The 26,614-nt window shown below is 39.9% G+C and overlaps 1 long non-coding RNA gene across 1 annotated transcript in view; it reads right to left on the bottom strand.

Annotated features, from left to right (window-relative positions):
* LOC147918185 (uncharacterized) overlaps positions 1-25,971 on the bottom strand; it is an 84,919-nt gene extending 58,948 nt beyond the window's left edge. The window contains exon 1 of the long non-coding RNA XR_015553129.1: positions 25,854-25,971. This is a non-coding gene — a long non-coding RNA (uncharacterized LOC147918185). The remainder of the gene's footprint in view (positions 1-25,853) is intronic.
* Positions 25,972-26,614: the final 643 nt, after the last annotated feature.

Below are 26,614 nucleotides of genomic sequence, written 5' to 3'. Positions count from 1 at the left end.
AGATATTTCAGTACGTAGGTAAGTTTTACTACATGTTTTAAATATCTTATTTTACAGGTATAGAAAATGAAGTTCTTCAAGGAGTATAAAGGATTTCCTTTGAATAATGTCACACAAATGCATATAGAGGCCAGTCTTCTGGAAGTGCTCCTATACATGCTTTAATAATTAAAGTACTCTTTGTCTTTAAATGGCTTTCTTATACAGAAAGCATATTTTGGATCCTCATCCATATATAGCACTTATGCATAGTACATTTCAGAGAGCAACCTGACTTACACCTACCTGCCTTATCTGATGTTTGCATCTGTAAGGCCCCTGAGCTGTCACGATGACAATGTGATTCAAAATTAATGACAAATGGAAATTCACAGGCCCCCAGAAAAGAAACTTTCTCCCACACTGCTCAGAAAAAACTTCATGCCAATATACTGGAAGGAATGTTGCTGCCAATGTGGGATTGTGACCCACAACAGAATGTGTTCCCCACAGTCATCATGTTATTAGCAAGAATCCTTCAAAATAAATTCTAATGAAGCTCTCAACACTTTGAAGGCTTGAGACCATTACCAATATGAGTTCCTCACTTGCTTGGCCATGCATTCGGGGGAGATATAAAGGAAATGGTTTGCTTGCAAGTCTCTCTCACTCTCACTCCCCCTTCCCTTTTCACCCCCAGTGATGATGGAGTTACTGCTCACAGTTCTTTACTCTCTGTCTCCAGGGTCTCCTATTTCCCTCATCCCACTAATGCCCAGGCTATATGACTTCCTTTGACCAATGAGATCTTCACAGATGTCATGTGCACTTAGGTTTGAAGCTGTTGGTGTGGTGGGGCTTGCTCTCTCTCAGGCCTCTGCCTTTGCCATGAGAAGAACATGCCTCACCTAGCCAGCTGTTCCAAGAATGATGGGGAGCACAGCCTCTTGGCTGACCTGCACACTTGCATCTTGAAGCTGAGAAGCCCAGTAGATCCCCGCCAGCCTAGGGCAATTGACCTCCCTTAATTTGCATATTCATGAGCAAGCCTAGCAGAGATCAGTGGAGTTGACCCACAGATGAGTGATAAATACGTACTTATTGTTGGATGCCACTGAGATTTTGTGATTGTTTATTATTCAGTATTATTGCAGCAGTGGGTAACAGATTCACTCCTTTTAATTTCCTCTCTCCTCTCTTACTCTCTCTCTTTCTCTGTCTTCCTCATCCTTGAAAAGTCTCCATCCCCAGCTGGTGCTGGTCCCTTAGGTATATCAGCTGTCTGCTAGATAGTAACATAAATCCCAGGTAATCTATTTACGAAATTTATCAGAACAAAGGAAAAGAGTCCATATAAAAGAATTTGAGTAGGCAATTCTTGTTAGCAATGCCTCTTCTCTAACAGGCATTTCTGAAGCGTTTTTATTATTCACTTGTGTATGTCACTATTATTGTGAGTAATTTTCACTATAACACCATGTATGACAAATCAAGGCATCTGTAAAAATGGTGTAGAGGATAACTCTGACTTGTAAGCCATTCATTATCCCATAGTATGGGATTTTCCAGGAGATAATCAATAGTGAGCGGAATCTCAAAAAGCCCAAACCCCTACACGCAATATATAAAATCTTTTCTTCCCCTTGATCTCTTGTTTGTTCTTTTCTTTTTTTTTCCAGCCTATTATGGAGCAGTTTGCCAGGCACAGAGTTACCATTCTGTTTTCTCCTTTACCACGTAAATGTCAGTTGAAAATTCGCCAAGTTCCAGATACAATATAATCATAATACTACCACTGTGCTTCTGGATTAATTAATCATAATGAATGAAATTTTTCTTGATTTTGTATGCCAAGCCTGGAGGCATAATTCAATTTTATCTTTGACTTCTGTAGCCTGAAGCAACCACTTAAACTCAGCTGTCATAAAGCTTTTGGAGGGAGATCAAAAAACACTAAATAAAAAAAAAAAAGATCCAACTTACAAAAAGGCATAAGTGGAAAAATATTCTTTAAATATATCAAGAGAAGGGTATGTGTGTGTATATATATATACATATATACACATACACAAAAGAAGGGCACAATAAAATATTTTGTCTCCAAATATAAGAATAAAATGTGATGACACTGCCTTATAAAATCTTTATGTTGTTTTTCCTCCCAAACCATCTGGAAATATGTTACACATAAGCAAAACACACACTGGAACATTGAATGGGAACATTGAAAGCCTCAATGAAAACTAGACTAATTTGAATTCTGTCAGAACTTATTTTCACCTTCAGAACCAGGAAATCATTATTAAACCTCTAAGTTACTCCTTTTGAAATCATATAACTGTAACATGGACTTTTTGTTCTGTTTGTTTGTTTCTAATGTAAGTCCCATCCCCGTGGTGGCCCTCTATATATGAAGTCAAATTGCTTTTGGTTTAATTTATAATATATAACATTCATTGTTTTCATTCATTGTGAAAATAAAGATGACCATAAAGAAAAGTATAAGAATCCCAGCACTTAGAGATAGTCCCAGCTAATGTTTTGGTGTATATAATTTCATTCTTTGCTTCCTGGGTTATGTGTGTGTGTCTGGTGTGTTTGTAACAAAATCAGATCATGTAATACACTGTATTTACGTTTAACAAGACAGCAGGAACATCCTTCCTTGTCATAATGTTGAACTCTTTCCTTTTAATGGCTACCTATTTCAATGATGTTTCATAGGACCCCAAACTGAGATATGCTCAGGAAGAAATAAGTGATATTGATGGACATCTAGCAAGAAAAGAGAGTACTAGGATGAGCTCAGTTTGCGCTTGTACTTCGATTGAGAATATATCTTGGATCTCCAATATTGTTTGAATGACAACTATAGAATCTTAAACTTCAAGCTCATTCACCATAATTATAAGTCCCGGGATGCTAGAAATTAATAAGCCTGGTATTTCTGGGAAAATAGTTCCACTCTAAGGGGGCTTTTTCTATATCCTCTGTCCTCTGTCTATATCCTATATCCTGTGTCACTTTGCTGCTGACACAAGTTATACACAGCTTTCAGTATTACTCAAAGCATCCACCCGATCCCAGGCATCCATTCCATTGTGATATGACAGAAGCCTAGCGATTTAAATGAACATCTCCGTGCTTCTCAGCAGCAAAGAAGTGGAGAGAGGCAGTAATAAAGCAGTAGACAATACACGGAAAACATATTGAACACTCAACACCTTCTATTCAACCATAGTATGATTCCTGGGTGGGATTAGTAGGGAGGAGACAAGAGGGAGTGCATATGAGTTTAAATCTGCAACAAAAGAGATGATGCAAAGAAGCATGAGCAAGATGGGATGGGAATAATTATTTGATCAGAACGATGAAAATATAACACAAAACCCACAGGAATCTATTAGAATTGAAGGGGGAAAGTGTGAAAAAACCAAATGAGTTACATTACAGGAATAGGCCTCAATCCAGAGATTAGAGGTGCTTTGGTACTAAGTGGGGACCTCTAGCGAAGCAAATCCACTTAATCTTTCCACGGTGGAATAACCGTGGATTTAATTTCAGGTTGAATCTATAGCTTCAGGAAAAGTATTTGTTTGAATTTTCACCCCACACAGATTTTTAATAATCATTTCATAAAATGGTGTCAACCCTGCCCAAACCCATTCTCCTCTGATGCTAGCACACAAAGCACTGTATCTAGTATACATTTACTCATACTTTTTTAAAAATGGAAAACTAAACATTAGACTAGTTATAGCTACATATGTGTCCAATTTTCCAAGAAAAAAATTCTTACTAGTTTGCAAATTGGGAAACAACCACTGTGATATTTCCCACCCATCCACCCCAAAGTAGCTGTGAACCAATTCATTGTTCATTTGATGTAGCAATTTTCACAGTACAGAATCCTGTGGAAATCTGGAACTGATTCCCAGTGATACCCACCTATGACTCCATGAAACTCTAAAACAAGTCCCAAAGGACACCATTAAGGATTAGAAAAGTCTTCCTCTACCTCAGGATGAGATTATTTACTTACACTGAGGCTTTGACCCGTTTTCAACAGAAAATAGCAGCCAACAATGCTGTTGACTGACTAGCTAATTGTCCCTATGCAATGTCTTTCTGCTACAGCACTTTCGTAGGCATTTCTGAGAGATCACACCCATAAATGAATGGAAAACCCAGGACAATACCTTTCCCCATGGTGAATGCTTGGTAGCAACTCTGGCTCTGTGATTCTACAAAGTCCACCGACAAAAATCTACTCTGGTCTCACGCATAGTTTCAGGGGCCAATTCTCCTTCCCTAGGAATAAACCTATGGAGGGGTCTCTTTTTGGAGTTTCCAGAGAATTGGACTTTTTATTCTATTTCACTTGAAATGGAATTTCACCATCGAAGTTCTTCAAAGACAGGTGCCATAGTATAGGTTTTCCAGACACAATGGTTGATGTGGGCTGACTTACTTACAATGTACTCATTGTGATTACTCAATGATGCTAAGACTTACATGAGATGCCTCCCTTCAGCATCCCTTTTTTATGCCCATCCTGGGAAAAGCAATGCTTGTTAGATGCTAGATAAGTCACTCTTTACTGTTTCTGTCAGATATCATTCACTGGGGGACAGTAATGTGTCTTATGGAGATACGGTGAATTGCCTGTTTCATGGCACTAATCTGAAAGCATCCTTAAATTCAATTCAACAGCGTGACTGCCAGACAGCTCTTGAAACCATGTAAGAAAAAAGAAAGAATGGGATTCTTATCTGGGAAGCACTATACTGTAAAACCATGAGCACGACGTGCTGACTGACTGGCCGACTGACTGGTAGGTGGATTATGTTAAAACCTGAAAAGCAGAAACAGATTTGTTGGGAGGAAAAAGAAAATCACTTTATTTATTAAATTTGCCTACTTTTATGCTTCCTAGTTTTTTTAATAGATTTTTTTCCATTTTTGTTAAAAAGATAAATGGTCTTACCCAAATAAAACTGTAAAGTAGTTGAATTTATCTCTGTCACCCATCCCCTTTCTACTCACTGTCCCACTCAGAGAAGCCACTTGTCCACCTCATGTTCCTTGTGGTTCTCCCACTTTATTGACCCCCTTCCCAGTTAAATATCATTTGAGGTAAGAATCTGATACTTTCATTCACATGGGATGTAAAAAAACTCCACTAGAATGTGAGCTTTACCAGGGCAGAGAGTTTTTTGTCAATTTTCTTCACCAGTACATCCTAAGCACGTAGACTGGACCTGGCACATAGTAGATATTCAACAAATACTTGCTGAATGACAAGGCCCAATGCTTTTCCTAACCCAGAAGTAATTGCAGTTTTTATGATGTAATCTTATGTGTGTGTGTGTGTGTGTGTGTGTGTGTGTGTGTTTGTAAGAAAGAAAGAGAGAGATCGGTGGGCTTCAGAAACCGAAGTCTTGAGATATCTTGAATCTCATACCTTTAGAGGCAAAGGTAATGTGTATAAGACTAAACTGTGGGAATTCTGTCTTCTATAGCCTATTCTCCTGCTACTCTTGAGAGAGAGGAGAGGGCTGCCTCCAAGGTACCCCCAGGAGGAGGTGAAGCCACATTGTGCAAAGCTACCTGGCACCATGCTGCGAGCTTGTTCACACCTAATAAAGAAGATGGTGCCTGAGACTGTGTCAAAGGCTGAACTCCACCTTTAGTATACCATGACCCAGTAGAGCCAGAAGCCCAACACAAATCACCTAGAGGATAAAAACATATATCTGGAAAAATTCTTTAGTACCACCCAGAACCTTAATTTCTGACATTACTTAACCTTTCTTGGTTTCTGACTCAGTTTCCCTCTGAAGTTTGGATTTCCGGAACAACATCAGACAGAGCTCCCAGTATATCCCTCATGACTCCACTTTCCCCTCCCATGTCTCTGCTTCCCAGATTACAAATGGAACCTGACCTTGGTCATGCAGCTATGATGCTGCGCCACACATTCCAGGAGTTTGGTTCTGGTCCCCCTCAGTGCAGGGGGCAGCAGGAAGGTGTAGGAATGTGGGCTTTTTATCTCTAATTCCTGAGAAAAGGATATTCAAAATATTTTTAAATTTCATTTTCTTATAATTATTTGTAATATTATCAGTGATTTCAAACGTAAAAGGAAAAGACGTAAACAAAAACTACAAAAAGTTAACGCAACAGAAAAATTTAGGAAAGGCATAGAAATAATTCATAGTATGTCATCTGTTGTGCAAAATCTTCCCCAACCCCCAAAGTGGAGTGTGGATTTTGTCTGCCCAGCATCACTTCTCCTGGTGGACAATCCTTGCCGCTTCTTTTGGGAGAGCTCCCCTTCCTCTACAAAAGACTCATGAATTATATAATTGGTGATGCTCTGATCCCTTGTATGATCCTAGCAGACCTCAACACAGCACTTCCCAGGGGGGATTCTGTTTGCTTACTATTTAGTTTCTCTCCAAACGAGCTTCTCTATGAGCTGGAGATTGTTTTATCTTAGTTTCCTTAGTGCTTAGTACAGTGCTTGGCACATAGTAGGTACTCAATAAACATTTGTTAAATGAATGAACGAATTGAGAGAGAGAGACCCACTACTTAGAAAAGATGGTGTGATGTTGTTAGGTTATGGGGAGAAAGCAGAATTATTTCACTCTTAATTTTTCCTTTATTTATTTATTTTTTTTTTGGCAAGAAAAATGATTTCCAAGCAAAGTAGTAGATAAACACTCCAGAGCAGTGGTTCTCAAAATGTGGTCCCTGGACCAGCAGTATCAGCATCACCTGGGAACTTGTTAGAAATGAAAATTCTCAGGATCCATCTCAGATCCTCTGAATTAGAAACTCTGGGAATAGGGCCCAGCAATCTGTGTTTATAAAGCTCTACAGATGATTCTGATAATGCTAAAGTTTGAGGACCACTGGTCTAGAGAGGTAAGAGAAGCAGTAAGATAAAAGAATATAGCATCTCTGCATTTTAATGAGTGACTATGTCTGCTCCCAGATACTTTATATCCTAGGGTACTGAAAGAACTGGCAGGTGTGGTCTCCAAGTCAACATTAATTGTTTTGGGGACATCACAGAAAATAAGTGAGGGCCCTAAAGGGTCTTGATTTTTTTTAAAAAGGGTGGAAAAGATTATTTTTGGAAATTACATACAATGTGAAGTTGATTTCTGGCAAAATTTTAGAGTTGTTTGCTAAACAGAGGATGTATGAGTATTTGGGAAATGACGTAGGGATCTAGGAATCAACCTGGATTAACTAAGAAAATTGATGCCTCAATCATTATTTATCTTTTTTTTTGGTAGGGTTAAATATATTGTTAGTCTATAAACTCATTTATTTTAACAGCAAATATACCATAGAATCTGATGATCATTGCTCCTCTGATCACACTTTATTTTAATCACGTTTTGGGTTTTTTTGCACATCTCTCTTCCCTAATAGACTCTAGGTCGCTTTGTAGCCCCAATGCTAGCACAATTTCTGGCACATAATTTCACATTCAAAATGTTTATGTAAATTGAATCAAGAGATATCCTCGGGTAGAAGATAAAAAAATATAGGCTGGATAATAATAAATGTAACTGGATTTGAGGCTGATTGAACAATAATAACCAAGAGTATTAATGAATGTAATTTTATATTTGGCACTTATTAAGTGTTTGATAAATAACTGTTGAATGAAATTATGTCAGCATGAAGCTAGTCAAGTGTCACAACAATTTTTGGTCTGGTTTTACTCAAGATTTATTCAGTAACCTGGATATAGAAGATCAACTTCTCCAATAGCTTAATGTGACTTATTGAGAGATGACAGAATAAAGACTCAAATTTATCTCAACATCCTAGAATGCTAGTTGAAAACCAGGCAGGTAAAATTTAATAGGGATATATGTAAATAGGGTTTGGTGACAAGTTGGCTCAGTAACAAATGAAAAATATCAGGTGGCAGATTTAGAATTTGCCATTTTGCTTTCTATTATTGATTATCTGTGAGGACTATCTCTTTCCACTCTTACTCCATGTGGTTCAGGTGGGGCTGAATCCATCCCTCAATTTCAGGAATTGACCAAGACTCAGGCCTGGCCCATCAAAACATTCTAGCTCCTCAGCCACCATGTTTGGTTCAGGGATAGGCACATGACCTAAGCCAGTGATAATTAGGCTGAGATTTTTAATGGAACTATTGACCATCATGGTGTCATGGGTTGAAAACAATCATCCTAGGCCAAAAGTTCAGTTTTTCATAATGTTTACCATGCTCTGCTATGAGTTATATGTTCTTTTATTTTGGGATGATGTACTCAAAGCTGCTCATCTAACAAAGTGGCAGAGGTTCTTAAGCTCATTTCCTGATAAACTATCCCTTAGCCCTTTTTAGATACAAGTATACAAGACTCTAAAAGTAGAGGAAGAAAAGCATTGGGAGGTGTGTGTGTGTGTGTGTGTGTGTGTGTGTGAGAGAGAGAGAGAGAGAGATCACTTATGCCATCATATGACCACCTGGAACCAGACATGTCTGAAATCTGTCCCTGGACATTTCATTTATACACAGAGCCACCTTACAACTGCACAGGGTGTGTACTGCAAAGCCTGCACAATCACATGTGGCAGGCTGTGCAAGGCACAGCCTGTTTATATAAGCCAATAAATTGTCCTTTTTTCTTTGACAATGTGTACAGTTCCACATGTCTAAGAAATGAGGCCCATTACAATGCCTTGCTAAGCAGCATCTACCTAAGAATCATCTTACTCTAGGTACACACTGAGGTCCATAAAGACATGGTAGAAGCCATGAAATTGGAGTTTTGTCTTTTTTAGGAGTTTTGCCTTTTTATTGAATTGGGTCAAATTTTGGAGCAAACCTTCTCCTATCTCCCTCCCCTAACCCTCACTCCTACTTATCTCTGTAAGAGGAGGAGGGCAGCAAAATAATTCTCTGTCCAAAGCAAATTTCCAGAGAGTGAGGCAAAGAGCAAAGTGCTATCCTAGTTACTCCCCAAAAGATTCATATGTTTGATGTTATTTATATTTATAGGCCTGAAAAGGAAGCTACTGAGAACCAGAGTAGTGAGAAGTGAGGAGCCTATTCATCTGCCATTTAAGTCAATTCCAAGTTTAGAGGGGATATCTGAAGATTTAAAATAAGTGGCTGTTAAGCTTTAGTACATAACAGCTTACAGGACATTGTGATTTGCTCAGTCATCTGAGCAACTTGCTCACCCTAGGGAGAGACAGAGGTGGGAGAGAGAAAAAGCAGTACCATCTGCCTGACAAACTCTATTCCCTCTCATTCTTAATCTAATTCCCCAAGAATATTACCTTTGTCTCTAAAAATTCAAAAACCCAAATCTCAGTCTTCCTTCCACCAAAATACCACCCAATTGGACTTTTTAGGACTCTCGCTATTTCAATGAATGAAGAAAGCAAACTTCTGAGGTTGCCCATCTTAATTTGGAGGTAAGGAACCCCGAAGATGTTCATCTTAGCATCTTTCCTACCACTCCCTGCCATATTCATAATAGAAACCCAATAAATGTGTGACAGATGAAAGAAGACATTCTCCATTTGGCTACACGGCCTATTGTAGCACCAATGATTTCTTGAAACATTTTAACAATTATCACCATTTTTCTTATTTTTACAGTCTTTTTTTTTTTTTTTTTTTTTTTTAAAGATTTTATTTATTCATTTTTTTTCCCCCCAAAGCCCCAGTAGATAGTTGTATGCCATAGGTTCACATCCTTCTAGTTGCTGTACGTGGGACTCGGCCTCACGTTGGACGGAGAAGTGGTGCCTCGGGGCGCGCCCGGGATCCGAACCCGTGCCGCCAGCATCAGAGCGCGCGCACTTAACCGCTAAGCCACGGAGCCGGCCCTACAGTCTTAATACATTTATTTCATCACAAAGCCAGCTAACTTTAGGGAGTCTAGGCCCCAGTACATTACAGAACAGGAATGATCTATCTCTGCCAGATATAGAAGGGACTAGGAATCAGAGGTTTGCAGTTACAAATGAACACAAGCCTCTTGGTGTTGAAATGCATTTACACTTGGCAAATCACTGCTTCTTGTTTTTAGAATAAAAGTTTCTTTAAAAGGCTCAAAAAGCTTCTTTGACATAAACTAGCTTGTAAAAAACACCATTTTGATTATTTAAATTTAAATGAATCAAAAACACATGGGTTAAATTTTCCTTAAAATACATATGGTTTTGAAAATGAAAGGAAAAGGTGCTTGGCAAAAAGCAGCTTGGGTTTTATTGAACCCAAAACTTTTCAAAAATAGTTTAGGCTGCTTGATGAGCCCAAATCATGATTATTTAAAATATGATTTTTAAAAAATGAAAGCCAAAAATGATATTTAATAAAAATACTCAAATTCTGACCATCTATAAAATATTCTTAAACAGTTTGACTTTAAGAGAGTTCATATAATTCACTTAATGGATTCCACAGACATATAGAATTCTTTGAAATTGTGACCCAAGAAAATTGCACATGACCTAATACCTTCAGACCTGTTCTTTTTGTGAGCTATAGATCATCTTTAGCCTCTTTAAAGCATGGCAACACCCATTATTATTGGAAACATTCCCAGACAATCTTTATACTTTGTGAAACTGTTTATAAGGTGGTGTCAGCTGTTCTGTATTTTTTGTCTACTATTTTTTTTCAAAAAAGACATTTAATTAATCCAAATTGCTTGACTGATACCATCCAGGTCTCCTTATCCTTCCCCACAGCTCCCTTTCCCATCCTGTTTCCCCCCACCCCAACCAAAGAGACTGTAAGAATATTTTCTCTAGGAAAAAATGCGTGGTGTTAATTTAATAAATTCATCACAACTCAGGGAGAAAAAATGCCTCTGTTTTCTATGCTCAGTACCATTATCAGTCATTCATTTGTCCAGGCATAATTAATTAATTATATACTATTTTCAGTGTTGGGCTAGGCCTATTGGTGGTAGAAAGATAGGTAGTCATTCAATTTCTCACAAGGGTTACTAAGTGAAATTTGAATTGACCATAGGTTCTCAAAAATGGCAAAAAGTTAATCTGGAAGTAGACTCAGAGTTCTGATCTTTGCCACCTACCAACAGCATCCCCTCTCTAACCTTTCCCTGCCTCTCATCCTCCAAGTTGAGGTTACTGTTGAGGAGAGAAGAAGCCTTTTTTGTATTTGAGATGTGTATCCCTAGGGGTGGCCAACACAAGGTCCATTTTTCAGAGAGCGTCACTATATACATGAGTGTGGGGGTGAGTGTACAATGCGTGTGTGTGTGTATAATGTACGGGTGTGTGTGTATTGGCTTAGCTTAAGTTATGCTGCAATGACAAGCAACTCTAAAATCTCAATGACCTAACAAAGAAAAAAAACGGTTTATTTCTTGCTCACACTATTCCTCTGTCACTGGCCACCTGCAACTTTGCACCCTATTGTCTTCATTCTGGGAGTCTAACTGAAGGAGCAGCTCCCCACTTGGGACATTACATAATCTGTGGCAGAGGGAAAAGAAAGAGGGCAAAGCCACATGACGGCTCTTAAAGCTTTTGCTCAGAGATGGCAAATAGCATTTTCATTCATGTTTCATTGCCAAAGTAAGTCACCTGACCAGGTTTGAGATCAACCTCCATAGAGAGGGGATATTTTGAATAACGGTAAACCTAGCACACCACATGTAGACCCAGCTGTGGTGTCAGAGTTAAAATTTGACCAAGGTTTTACTTTAGGTCTATTCTTCAAAGGGTGTGTTAATTCATATTTTAAAACTATATCAAAATCTCCTTTCAGGGTTAAGTGAATGAAGTGCTGTGGAGCTGGTTACTGGACACTATTGTACATGGAAGGACTTCTTCTTGGACAGTTGCTTTCCTAACAGTATCTTGATTGTTCCATAGTACAATGTCGCTGTATGAGAAGATTTTCTATTTGTCATCTACAGTATCCTGTCTTAACATTAATTTTTCCCTTAAGAAGCTTAAATTTAATTAATTTAGAGTCAACAAAATCCTACTCTCAAAAAAACTTGATTTTTCCAATGTTGCTAATTTAAATTCTCTCCATGAGAATCATTATTATGCCCAAACTGAACTTACTTTGTGTTTACATTATTTTTTAGATACTTCTGTGAGGTTTTTTCTAAAGCAATGAAAAGTAGTCTTTTTTTCTTTTTCCCATAACTCAACAAGGCTTAACTGATTTTATTCATTTGCCTTGAAAAAAACCTCATCTTTTGGCTTAAACTAAGCATGGAAAATTTTAGCCCCAAAGGAATATTTTGGAAGACAGTTGTATAAACAAAAGAAAAGAAAACTTGGATTAGAAAGGCTTTTCACATTTAACTACAACAATGCCAGCTAATTTAGGGCCACAGAATAAATACAGAGAACATTAGCTTGTTCTTAGCAGTGATAATAATAAAAACAGCTAATATATGAAAGAGTATTAATAATAATAAAGTAGCTAACTTTTATTGCACACTTACTATGTGCCAATACTTGTATATTATCTCATCTAATCCTCACATCAGTCATATGAGGTAGGTACCATTATTATCCCTATTTTATAAAAAAGGAAACCAAAGCTTTGAGAGGTCAAGAAATGCAACCAAGATCTCAAAGTTGGTACTATATGGCTGAGTAAGTCTAACTAACACTAGAATCTAAAACTAACCACGATCTTAGCAGTTCTTAAGAGTGGTCCCTGGAGCAGCAGCAACAGCAGCAGCAGCACCTGGGAACTTGCTAGAAATTCACATTCTCAGGCTCCACAACTGACCTAGCAATCAGGAATTCTAGGGGTTGGGTCCAGCAATCTGTGTTTTTTTTGTTTGTTTTTTTTGTTTTGTTTTTTGAGGAAGATTAGCCCCGAGCTAACATCCATTGCCAATCTTCCTCTTTTTGCTGAGGAAGATTGGCCCTGGGCTAACATCCATGCCCATCTTCCTCTACTTTATATGTGGGACGCCTGCCACAGCACGGCTTGATAAGCAGTGCATAGGTCCATGCCTGGGATCTGAACATATGAACCCTGGGCCGCTGAAGCGGAGCGCACAAACCTTAACCACTACACCACGGGGCTGGCTCCTCTTTTCACTTTTCTATTGAGATACAGCATACATACAGTAAAGAGTGTAAAGGACACTATCTACTGATTTTGGCACATCTGAGAATTTTTGTTTGTTTGCCAGGTTATTGTGGATGTTATGTTGTTTAGTGTTGGATTTTGTTGCCTTTCTTTAAAGAGTGCTGGATTAGTTCTGATAGACTAAGTTACTTGCATTTTAGTTTGATCCTTGTGAGACTTGTTTTTAAGAATATTTAGGGTGGGTCTGGAGTAGCTGTTACTGCAGGGATAGTTGAGCTCCACCATAAAACATGTGACCCTTCTGGGATTTCTATTGAATGTTCCAATTAACCTGTGAGGAATCTCCACTTTGGCTGGTGGGAATTCAAACAATTCCAAGCCGTGTGTGAATTCTGAGCAGTTTAGCTCATAGCTCTGTTGCTCTTTTCCTGAACTCAGAGAGTTTTACCCTATGTGTGCAGATCTTATTGTATAGCAAAAACCCGAGGGGAACTCTAAGTAGATTTCTGAAGCTCTTTTTCTGTTTAGCTGCCTCCTCTCTGGAATTCTTCCCTGTAACTTCCAGCCACCTCAGATTCCCTGAACTCTCATCTCTGTCTCTTCAACTCAGCAAAGTTGCTGTGCTCTCTTTGACAACCTTTTTCCCATTCCACAATTCAGAATGCGCCTCAAAGCAGTAAGCTGAGGTAATCATATGGCTCAGTTTATTTATTTCCCTTCTCTTGGGGACCACAGTCCTGCACTGTCTATCTTCCAGTGTATGAAAAAAATGTTTATGTATTTTGTAGAATTTTCCATGTGCTTTAGATGAAAAGGTAGATTTAGTCCCTGTTATGTCATCATGGCCAGTAGTGGAATTTCACCATGCATTTTTAGAAAGGAATTGACAAGCTGATTCCAGAATTTTTTGTAAAAGCAAAAGATATAGAATAGCCAATACACTTTTTAAACTGAGTTTCTCAACACAATAGCAGAGATTCTCATCTTTTTTTGTGTGTGTGAGGAAGATCAGCCCTGAGCTAACTTCCATGCTAATCCCCTTCTTTTTGCTGAGGAAGACTGGCTCTGGGCTAACATCTATTGCCAATCCTCCTCTTTTTTTTTTTCCCCCAAAGCCCCAGTAGATAGTTGTATGTCATAGTTGCACATCCTTCTAGTTGCTGTATGTGGGACGTGGCCTCAGCATGGCCAGAGAAGCGGTGTGTTGGTGTGCGCCCGGGATCCGAACCCAGGCTGCCAGTAGCAGAGCGCACGCACTTAACCGCCAAGCCACAGGGCCGGCCCGCCAATATACTTTTGAAAAAGAACAAAGTTGGAAGGTTTACACTACCTCATTTCAAGATGGACTATAAAGCTACCATGTGGTATTACTGTAAGAATAGACTACGCATTTTCGATGGGAGTAATATCACCCCCAAGGAGGTGGAAATTGGTTCTTAGGGGAAAAAAATTCTTATTCTTTTCATGTATAAAGCACATATATACATACAGTACATAAATAGATACACAATATACCTCTGATATTAAAAGTTCATGGGGGAAAGGGGCAATTAGGAAGAAAAATGTCTAGAAAGGCTCTTTAGGGGGGTGATAATAAAAAAGGTTGAGAAATACTGGAGCAGACAATTAAATAAATAGAACCGAAGAGAAAGCCCAGAAGTAGACTCATACATAGCAGTCAATTGAAGTTTTAGTCCAGCCACCAATGAGGAAAGTCTTTTTAAGAAATAGCAAACTAGACACTCATAACGAAGAAAACAAACCTCAACTTCTATTTTACTCCACTCACAAAAATACACTCACAATAGCTCATGCTTCAAAATGTAAAACCCAAAGCTTCTCTAAGAAAATACTGGAGAATATCTTCACAAACTTGGGAGGATAAAAACAAAGATTTTTTTAGAACACAAAAAGTACTAACCATAAAAGAAAATATTGACAAATTAAACATTTTATCTCCTCAAAACACCACTAAGAAAGTCAATAAATAGGCCACACTGAGAAAAATGTCTGCAATATATAAATGTCTGATGAAGAAATCATATGCAGAATATATAAAGAGCTCCTGCAAAAGTAACAAGTAAAAGAACAATAACAATTAAAAAATGAGGAAAAGACTTGAACGGTCACTTAACAAAAAGTCAAATATATAACAGTAAAAACAAGAAAAGATGCACAATAGCATCAGTAATCATGGAAATCTCACAAGACATTCTTCTTTTTTTTCTTTTTTTGTGAGGAAGATCAGCCCTGAGCTAATATCCATGCTAATCCTCCTCTTTTTGCTGAGGAAGACTGGCTCTGAGCTAACATCTATTGCCCATCCTCCTCCTTTTTTTCCCTTTTTCTCCCCAAAGCCCCAGTAGATAGTTGTATGTCATAGTTGCACATCCTGCTAGTTGCTGTATGTGGGATGCAGCCTCAGCATGGCGGGAGAAGCAATGCGTTGGTGCACGTCCGGGATCCGAACCCCGGGCCGCCAGTAGCAGAGGGCGTGCACTTAACCGCTAAGCCACGGGGCCGGCCCTCACAAGACATTCTTTTATCCTCACTAGAATTGTTAAAATAAAAACAATTGACAGTACCAAATGTAGGCAAATGTGTGGAGCAACTAGGACTCTCACGCATTGCTGGTAGAAGTGTAAAATGGAACAATCTCTTTGGAAAACTGGTTTTTTCAGTTCCTTATAATAAGTTAAACACACATTTACACTATGACCTAGCAATTCCACTCAGGTATTTACCCAAGAACAACGAATACGAATGTTTACAGCAGTGGTTCTCAGCTGAGGATGAGTCTCGCCACTCCCATGCCCCCTAGTCAAGGAATACTTGGCAATGCCTGGCGATGTTTTTTATTGCTACAACTGAGGACCACTACCAGCATCTAGTAGGTAGAAGCCAGGAATCCTGCTAAAAACCTTACAATACACAAGACAACTCCCAACAACAAAGATTTTCCACCCCAAAGGTCAATAGTGCTGAAGTTGAGAAACCATGATCTACACACAAACTTGAAAATGAATGTTCAAAGTAGCCTTATTTAAAGTAGCCCCGGGCTGGCCCCGTGGCTTAGCGGTTAAGTGCTGCGTGCGCTCTGCTGCTGGCGGCCCGGGTTCGGAACCCCGGGTGCGCACTGACGCACCACTTCTCCGGCCATGCTGAGGCCGTGTCCCACATACAGCAGCTAGAAGGAAGCAATGACATACAACTATCTCCTGGGGCTTTGGGGGAAAAATAAATAAAAAAAATAAAGTAGCCCCTAACTGGAAAATCCCAAATATCCATTAACAGGTGACTAGATAAACAAATTGCGGTATATTCATACAATGTACAAATAGTAATCAGCGATATGAAGTAGCAAGCAACTGAAATATGCAACAAATATGGATGAATTTAAAAAGCATTTTTCAGTGAAAAAAGCAAGACATAAAAGAGCACATCTATTTGATTCCATATGAATGTCTAGGAAAGACAAAACAGAGAGTAGATCAGTGGTTTCCCGGAACTGGAGGCCGAGAGCGGCAATTGGTTGCAAAGTGGCATAAAGGGAATGTTTTGGAACAATGGAAATGTTTTATATCTTGATTGTGGTGTTGGATACATTAGAGTATACTTTCTTGAAAATTTATTGAAATGTACACTTAAAATGCATGCATCTTATTGCATGTTAATTTTGCCTTAATAAAGTTGATTTTAAAAAGAGTCTGCAGGGATTGCATTGTATTTATAGATCAATTTGGGAAGAATGAATATCTCAAAAATATTGAGTCTTCTAATCCACAGCATGGTTTCTCTCTCCATTTATTTAGTTCTTTAATTTCTCTCAGCAAAGTTTTGTTATTTTTAGAGTAGAATTTTACATATCTTTGCTAGATATATTACTAGATATTTACTATTTTATGATGCTATTGTAAATGGCATTTTTAAAATTTCATTTTCCAATTGTTGCTATGTCTGTTTTTAACTGACAAAGCTGTGAAGAACTACTGATATGAGGAAAAAAAGCTTTAAATAGCTATGGCAGCACCATTTCAAAAACTTGGATGAAGAGATCTGGCTTTATTTATAAGATGTGTTCCAACAAACATTATGCATTGTATTTTCTACAAAGTCTGCTAGGTTTCCAGCACATTTACTACCAAAGTGTATTAGGCCGCAACACTTGTAGATTGAGGTGGCCTCACTAAGACCATGACATTTTGTGTGGTGGCCATGAAGACTCCCTGCTTATATCTCCCTTCAAGAAACAGCTTCCCATTTATCCGCAGGGAACATGGTTAGTCAACAGCTTCTAGCTGCTGAGCCTTCAGTATCCTCCTCAGCTTTTGAGCTGAGACCATGTCTTCCTGGGAAGTCCTCAGCCAATGACAGAGCATAGCAGAGGAACTAGGGCCTGGCCACTCTGTCCAGCAGAGCCTCCTCCAACCAGTTATCTGGTTAGGAAGCTCCCTGCTGGGTTGGCAAGACCTTGTTGGATTTCTATCATGGTCTGAAGCTCTTCCTGCTGAGTTTGGTTTCTCCTGGCCTCTTTCCTTGCACAAGTGTCAGAAGTGCATCTCAATCTGAAGGCTTTCCCTGCCCAAGTTGGCTTCCTCCCTCCTTTATCTTTCACAGACGTTCCTCCTTCACTCCCTCGTCCCCCATAAACCACTTTAACTCCACTCCATGTCAGTATCTGCCTCTTGGAGGACTCAACTGACAATATCGCAGTATGTTTGAAGAAACTGGCATCTTTGCTTCAGTTACTATTGCTGTCATGCCCACCAAATTTTAACAGTTCTCTCACACTCAAGAAGCGGCCTTTCTCTACGTCTGAATGTAAAAACTCCTTCCCTTCTTAAATATTTGTATCCAACCATGGCCCATCCTACCTCAGTTCTGGGGGTTCCTGTGTGAAATTCCTCCTCTTTTCCAAAAGGGAGCTCTGAAGGGTCCTTATGCACAGATTACAAATCTCATCCAATGGGTTTGTCTTGCACATGGATCCTTAGCTCTCTTCCCAAAGACCACATTTTACTTTATCCATGAGTCAATTTACAACTGCATAGCCCCCAAATTAATCTCTGCCTATCATGCTGCAAAACCACTCTCTGGCTGGGAACACTGTGGAGTTTTCAATCTCTCATTGTAGAAAGGCTTTTTTTTTCCAGAAAAAAAAAGTACTGCCAATTCTTCATGCTTGGTTTGAGTTGTAAGGCTGAGATTAAGAAAGGAAAAAAAAAACAACAGTATTTTTCTCTTCAAGAGTTCTTTCTTTAATGTAATACATTGTTTGAAGGCTTTTGTCCAAGTCTCTGGGGTCTATAGAAGTAAAGGATTTCTGGATTTCTCATCTCTCATTGGTTTTCTGAAAATGCCCGAGAGATATATTGGTTCTTATTTAGATTCTAACAACATTGCCATGCTCTCCTTCCACTCCTGTGTGGTCTTTTCAGGAAAGGGTAATTGCCCTGTGGCTTCCCCACTGCCATTCATTCATTCGACAAATATTTATTCAACGCCTACCGTGTGCCAGACATTTTAATGCATATTTCATTTTATTAGACAAAATAAAACTAAAGAGCAAAATTAAAGCACAGCAGAATTGTTGTGTGAATTTTAAAACTTGGAATAAAAGAGATTTTTTGTTGTTTTATAGCAATAGGTCAATGGGAGGTTGTAGAAAGTGGGCGGTAGGGAAAAGGAGTAGAGTTAGATAATCTGTTGTTCTCTTAATTCTTTGCAGTGTAGTAGAAGCATCTATGCCAAGCTGCATCTCAAAACTTCACCCATCCAAAATGGAGCTCCTGACATGCACACCCCAAGCCTCTTTCTCTCACAAAGTCCCCCATTTTAGTAAATGTCAATCCCATTCTTTCAGTAGCTCAGGTAAAAATCCTTAGTCATTCTCGATTCCTCCTTCACATCCCATATCCAGTCCATCAGGAAATCTTATTGACTCTACCTTCAAAAAATACCCAGAATCTAACCATTTATCCTATTTCCCATGACACTCTAGTCCAAGCCACATTTTTCTCCCTTGGTTATTACAATACCCTTCTAACTGATTTTCCTGCTTCTGCTCCTGGCATCTAAAGTCTAGTTTGAGGGGTATTCAGAGTACTTCCTCTACTTAAAATCCACTGCCTCCCCACCTCTGAATAAAATCTGAAACCAAAGCCCTTTCAATGACATTCAAGGCCCTACATGATCTGCCCTCATTTTCTCTCTGACTTTCTCTCCTATTCTCTTCTACTCATTCACTCCCCTCTACCACACTGACCTCCTCAGTCACTCCTGAGTACCTGCCTCAGGGCTTTTGCACTTGCTAACCCCTCTGCCTGGACTGCTCTTCCTCCAAAGATCCACATGGTTTTCTCCCTTAACTTTCAGGCTTTACTCAAATTTCACCTTTTCAATGAGGCCTTCTTTATCTGCTCTGTCTAAACTTACACACACCCTCAACCACCCCCCTTCCCAGACATATACATCCTATCCCCATTTCTCTTTTAATTTTTCTCCTTAGCACTGATATCTATCTAAAATTCTGTATATTTTACTAATTTATCTCATTTACTGAAGAACAAGATTGTAAGCTCCATGTAGCATGAATTTTTATCTGTTTTGTGCAGTCTTGTATCCCCAGCACCTGTTTTTAGTAGTATTTTGAGTTGGCACTCAAAATATATTTGTTGAGTAAATGAATCTAAGATAACACTAGCAAAATTCCAGAGTGGAATGTATTTTGCTTTTTTGTTGTTTCTATACTGCAAGTTCAAAATCACCTTTTTGTTTTTTAACAAAATCAAAATCAATGCACTATGAAGCTTATGTGCATGGCACCTTAGTTTACACAGGGTATCTTTTAAAAGGTCTCACTTCAACCATATGCTATACTCAAAGGTCCTACTTTTAAAGGTCTCTATAGAAGGAGATTCTATAATCATCTCAGTAACTCCAATATTTAATTTTCATCATCAAAACTTCCTTTTTATCTGGCCCATCTGCCATGGTCTGAATGTGTCCTCGCAACATTCATTGGTTGGAATCCTAACGCCCAGTGTGATGGTATTAGGACATGGGGCCTTTGGGAGGTGCTTAGGTCATGTGGGTGGAGCCCTCATGAGTGGGATTCATGTCCTTATAAAGAGGATCCCACAGAGCTTCCTCGCCCCCACCTGTCATGTAAGGACACAAGAAGTCTGTGACCTGGAAGAGGGCACTCACTCGACCATGCTGGCACCCTGATATCAGACTTCCAGCCTCCAGAACTGTGAGAAATAAATTTCTGTTGTTTATAAGCCACCCAGTCTTGGTATTTTGTTATAGCAGCATGAATGGACTAAGACACTATCTAAGACCTTTAGGCCTTTGTTTAGACCTATTTCTTTATACTGTTTTGGTGAAAATGGGTAGAATTAGCACCTTTGTGAATCATTCTCTTCTCCAAATTGAATCATTCCAGTTCCCCTAACTATTCCTCCATGGTTGTATTCGACAACTCTTTAGTCAGCAATTCTGTGGCTCTTCTGTCAATCGTGCTCAAGATTGGTATCCTTTTTAGTGAGGAATTCCCTCTTAGGCACAAGTTTTGATAACTCAAAAACCACCTCAGTGAGACAAATGGAGAAGCACACACACCCCTTCTTATTTGCGACCACAAACTGGCCTCATAATTAACACAATGAATCGGGTTTACTTTACATCTATTAGGAACAAAATTTAAAATTCATGCCAAAAATAAATGCATAAATATCATAAAACAGCTCCATCCACACCACCACTGTTCTTGATCAGGCCCCCCAGCCTCTCCTGACCTGACTTCTATGGGAGACACTCCAATAGTCTCCTTGTCTCATCACAACCCCTTCAAGTTCTCCTCCACACTGCCCACAATTACCTCAGACAGAAATCTAGATTCTTCAGAGTGGCACAGAGGCCTTTCTTGATCTGGCCTTTGCCTCCTTGTCCAGCCTAACTCATTACCTAATCATCCCAGGCCTTATATTTTAGATTCTGCTTACTGAACTGACTAGAATTTCCTGAGTACACCACAACCTCATAGTTCCTTGTTTCTGTTTCCTTTGCCCAGACTGTCCTTTCTCAACTTATCTGCCTGACTAACTCCTAATCATCTCTTGGGAAGGGGGTCTTTGAATGGACTAAATATAGACTATCCTACCTCCCCACCTCAGTTCTGAATAAACTGAAAAATAAAATAAAGGATGGGGGGTTTGAGAGATCAAAATGCCACTTTGATTACTGTTGGAGCCCAGATTGGAGGTCACAGCTTTGGGTTTGTGGACCCAGTAGGGACACTAAAAAGGAACCCCAGAGCTGGGCAGCTCACCAGTCCACTGCAGCAGTGTTGAGTGGGGCTAAGCCTTCCCCAGTGACCAAGACAGACTCTTCCCTGGTGACCAACAGGGATCCTGGAGAAGCATTGTCACATGTGTGCCCTGCAGGCAGCAGATCCCAAAAGGAGAAAGAGAGATACTGAGTCTGGTAAGCCCAGGGATCTTTTGCAAACTTTCCAATTAGGCCAGTCATTTCATTTTCTCTGGGACAGAGTGAATAAAGAGACAAGGAGAGGCCAAGAATGTGCTCGGAAAACATCCTCTCACCTGGACACTAGAAGTGGGAGAAAGGTAGTCCCATTTAACATTTTTAGGCTTCACTCTAATGTTTACTCCTGGGTGTATCCTTCCTTAGCCTTTGCTGAGAGATTTTGAGGTTCTTTCCCCTTGCCAGTGGTTTTCAACTATGGGTGATTATCCACCCTCTCCCAGGGAAACACTTGGCAAGGTATGAAGACATTTGTTGTGTTTCAACTGGGAGTGGGGATGCTACTAGCATTTAGCGGGTAGAGGCCAGGGATGCTGTTAAATATCCTACAACGCACAGGATAATTCCCAAAATAAAGAATTATCCAGTTCAAAATGTCAATAGTGCCAAGGTTGAGAAACCTTGCCCTAGGCATACACTGCTCCTAATTTGTACTCTCCCACCCTTACTTCCTTAAAGTCCCAAAAGGTAGGCATTATGTGTTTCAGTTTTGGATTTCCATTACCCACTAGGTGATCAATGAACATTTGTTGAAAGACATAAAGAATGAATGAGTCAGGTCATAAACATTAAAACTACAAGAAAATAGTCAACCAACCCTCTGGATGAACTAGAGATCATTTATGACCTAGGGCTGCTAATCTGAGGCTGAATGCATGGTGTCTTTGACCTTCTAAAATTCCATGTAAAATGATATGAGTTCATCATATTTGCATTCTTCTGAGTAGAAGGCCTAGATTTTATCAGATTCTTAAAGAAGTCTATTACTCCAACAATGTAAAAAACCACATTTAAGACACCAGTATTAAATCATACCTTGAGAATTAGTGCATCAGCCCCTCTTTCTAGGAAAGGTCTGGCCATACCTGTCTGTCATGAAAGGATTACCTTGTGGTTCTGACTCACTATATCCAAATTTAAGAACCACAGGTGCTTGCTTTTATGCCCAGAGCCTCCTGTCTTTGACTTCCTCAATGCTCTGTTATTGTTCATGACTCTAAGGTCACATTTGGTGTGCTGACACATAGGTAGCCTTCAAATATTGTATCCTGAGCACTTCCTTAATCAATATCATTCCATTTTGTTTCCAATTATGCATTAACTTGCCAGGACCACATTAAATTTTAATAGAGACTTTAGAAATTATCTGCCCAATGCAGTCATTTTACAGATAACAAAATGCAGGCCCAAAATCAATTGTTCAGTGTCAGGGAAATTGCAATCAGGTCTTTTGCTTGCTGGTTTAGCATGCTTTTTAGCACATAAGCTAATGTTTTAACTATCATGACTTCCTACTCATTACCCAAACGCCATCTTGCTTCTTAAGAAATTTCAGCTCTTGTACGTAATGGAAACTGCCTGCCATATCTTAAGATTTGATCATAGCAAAAAACAAAGCAAAAAAAAAAAGAGAGAGAAATAAAGGAAAGAAAGAGGATGACAAACAATATAATGACTGAGTAATAGTTACTGACCTTGGAACAGACCCCAAAGAATTCCTTGCACAATATGTCTTAACCTAGTGTTCTTGGAAAATAAGGGTTGCTGAGATGTTCTCTCCGCTTGGGTGAAAACAGAACTTAGTATCAGACCACAACAGGTCCCCAGGGCTGACTGTGCATCGAGGTCTGGCTTGGACAGGTTTAATGAGCTGGGGTCTCATACCATGAGTTCCAGAGACCAGGAAAGGCATGTACAATGGAGGCCAAAATATTGACCAGGTAAGCAATCCGGCAGGAGGGGAGCATAACCTCATCTCCTACCAGGAAAAGGCATGTCCCCACACATCACCTTCTTTCTACCTGGTGCGAACCCTGCAATTCAGAAACAGCTCCTCTGCCATTACAGACATATACGAAGGATTTCCTGAGAGAAAGAGGAAACATCTCTTAAACCTGGTTGTTTTTTATCATTTTGACCATTGAGTAGCTACGTAATCTTCAGCTAAATACTTTCCATTGTAAAAAAAAAAAAAAAAGAATAATGACAACCACTTCATAAGGTGCGTGCAGGATGCTTAGCTATTCCACAGAGCCTAGTAAGCTCTTAATAAATAATAACTATTAACATTTGAATATTTTAAATGGTATTTTTTGGGATGATAGCAACACTCCAGCTAACCATCATATTTTTTCAGTTTCTTGGGGGGGTTAATAAACTCTGCATAGAAACAGAGCTTCCTCTTTCAATGATTTAGATGAAACATCTTCTTGACATTTCAGTCAAGAATTTTACCACTGAACAAGAAGGGAAGTTTGGCTTTATTTCTTGTTGGCAATCTACTAATCAAAATTGCTGTTTAATTACCCAATTCCCCAACTGATTTGTACAAAGAAGATTTAATACATGGAGTGGATACATTTTTGACTACATTAATTTGAATTATATCTTAGTTTTACAAGTTACTTTTCAGTATTTAATATTATTGATTTGCCAAAGCTGTAGGGAGTAACTGATGTGGGGGTGTGGTGCTGACTGTCCAGAGAAATCTGCATAAGAAGAAGAGGAAAAATAAAAGCAGAAACCAGCTCAACTGCCTTAAGGGATTTGACTAGTTGTTAGACACAAAAATAAACCCTTCCAGTTAAGGCTTTAAAAACAGTTTTGTCTAATTAACTCAAAATGGATCAAAGACCTGAAGGTGAGACCCGAAACTATAAAACTCATAGAAGAAAATATAGGCAACACACCATTTGACATTGGTCATAAAGGAATCTTTTTGGATGACATGCCTACCCAGACTAGGGAAACTAAAGAAAAAATAAACAAGTGGGACTTTATCAGATTAAAGAGCTTCTACAAGACAAACAAAACCAGAATCAAGATGAACAGACAAGAATGGGAGAGAATATTTGCAAAACATACATCTGACAAGGGGTTGATCTCCATAATATATAAAGAACTCACACAACTGAACAACAAAAAACAAACAACCAGATCAAAAAATGGGCACAGGAAATGAACAGTCACTTCTCCAAAGAAGATATACAGATGGCCAATAGGCAGATGAAAAGATGTTCAACATCACCAATCATCAGGGAAATGCAAATCAAAACAACATTAAGATATCACTTCATGCCCGTTAGAATGGCTATAATCACCAAGATAAAAAACAACAAATGTTGGAGAGGATGTGGAGAAACAGGAACCCTCATACACAGCTGGTGGGAATGCAAACTGGTGCAGCCTCTATGGAAAACGGTATAGAGAGTCCTCAAAGAATTAAAAATAAAGATGCCCTATGATCCAGCTATCCCATTACTGGGAATCTATCCAACGAACCTGAAATCAACAATCCAAAGAGGCTTATGCACCCTTATGTTCATTGCAGCATTATTCACTATAGCCAAGAAGTGGAAGCAATGTAAGTGTCCCTCAACTGATGATTGGATCAAGAAAATGTGTCATATATATATATACAATGGAATACTACACAGCCATAAAAAAGACAAAATCATCCCATTCGCAACAACATAGATGGGCCTGGAGGGTATTATGTTAAGTGAAGTAAGCCAGAAAGAGAAAGACAAACACTGTATGATCTCACTCATATGTGGAATATAAACCAACATACGGACAGAGAAAACTGTATTGTGGTTACCAGGGGCAATGGGGGTGGGGGGTGGGCACAAGGGGTGAAGGGAGACATATATATGGTGATGGACAAACAAAAATGTACAACCCAAAATTTCACAATGTTAAAAACTATTAAAACATCAATAGGGAGGCGGAGTCAAGATGGTGGCGTAGGCAGACTCTGAACTCACCTCCTCCCGTGGACACAGCCAATTTACAACTACTCGTGGAAAAATTACCCCTGAGACAGAACTGAAAACTGGATGAGAGGAACTCCTGCAACAACGGACAATCCTAACTGGGGTGGAAGAGGCAGAGACTCCCTTCCGGAGAGGAAAAAAGCCGCCTTCACAAGCCGCCAGCGTCACGGCCGCCGGGAGCAGCTCACAGGTACGCAGCCTCCCTGGAGGCGCGGGGCCCTGAGCCGGGGAGCGCCCCCGCTGTGGGCATTTTGTGGACCCAGCACAATCGACACCAGTGGCATAATATCTGACCTTGCCTGCTACTAAAGCATTGGGGAGCACCCCCAGAAAACCCGGTTCACAAAGAAACTAAAACTGGCTCTTAAAGGGCCCACGCACAAACTCACCCGTTTCAGAAAGCATCCTAAAATCACCAGAAAGAAAGGTGCACACTGCTTTGGTGACAAGAGACTCACCTAATAGGCCCTGAGTGCATCTCGGTGAGGGGTGAGACCTCTCCAGGGACTGGGACATTGGCGGCGGCCATTGTTGTGGCCTGGTGTGAGCGTGCTGACACAGACGCCATTGGAGTTTTCCCTGAGACCTGCTAGCCCAGGGTCTGCTCCACCCGCTAGAGCACCGATTTAATCCAGCTCAGCCATGGCAGGCAGCCCACCCTAGAGACTGGCCCCACCTAACAACAAGCCCTCAGGCAACGTGTGGGCCTGCATAGATTGGTGACTGGATTTTCTGCAGCCTGGCAACTGAGCTGACTTGAGCGGGGCAGGGTGTGCACAAGGAGCGGGTGGAGAGTGTGGGGTGGTGGCGGAGTGTGTGGGGCTCCCGCCGTGGAGAGACTGGGTCCGCTTGGGGAGGTCGGGCACTCACACGGGGCAGGACTGTGTTGACTGTGTGTGTGGACCTCTGGGCGGCAGGGCTTGTCAGCTGCAGAAGACTTGTGCTTCTCAAAGACCCACATAGGAGGTTTGCCCCACCTTCCAAAGCCTGAAACAATTGGGTGCTCCTGTGCCTGAGGCCAGCCCCACCCAGCTGCAATCCTCAGAGAGCTAACAAGAGACCTAATAGGCTAGAGGTTTACAGCAATTCTAAGGCCCTGAGCCTAACAACCTGCCACACTGGGGGCCTACTCACTTAAAAGAAATACTGCAACACAAATGTGGTATTAGAACTTACAGCCAACTGTGCTGGGGCTCCCCACACCTGATAAAGAGACTGA

Source organism: Ceratotherium simum, chromosome 1, assembly GCF_057802395.1.
Source record: "Ceratotherium simum simum isolate JZ-2026a chromosome 1, ASM5780239v1, whole genome shotgun sequence".
NCBI lineage: Eukaryota > Metazoa > Chordata > Mammalia > Perissodactyla > Rhinocerotidae > Ceratotherium > Ceratotherium simum.
The sequence above is the reverse complement of the archived record's forward strand: the minus strand, read 5'-3'. Positions and strand labels throughout refer to the sequence as shown.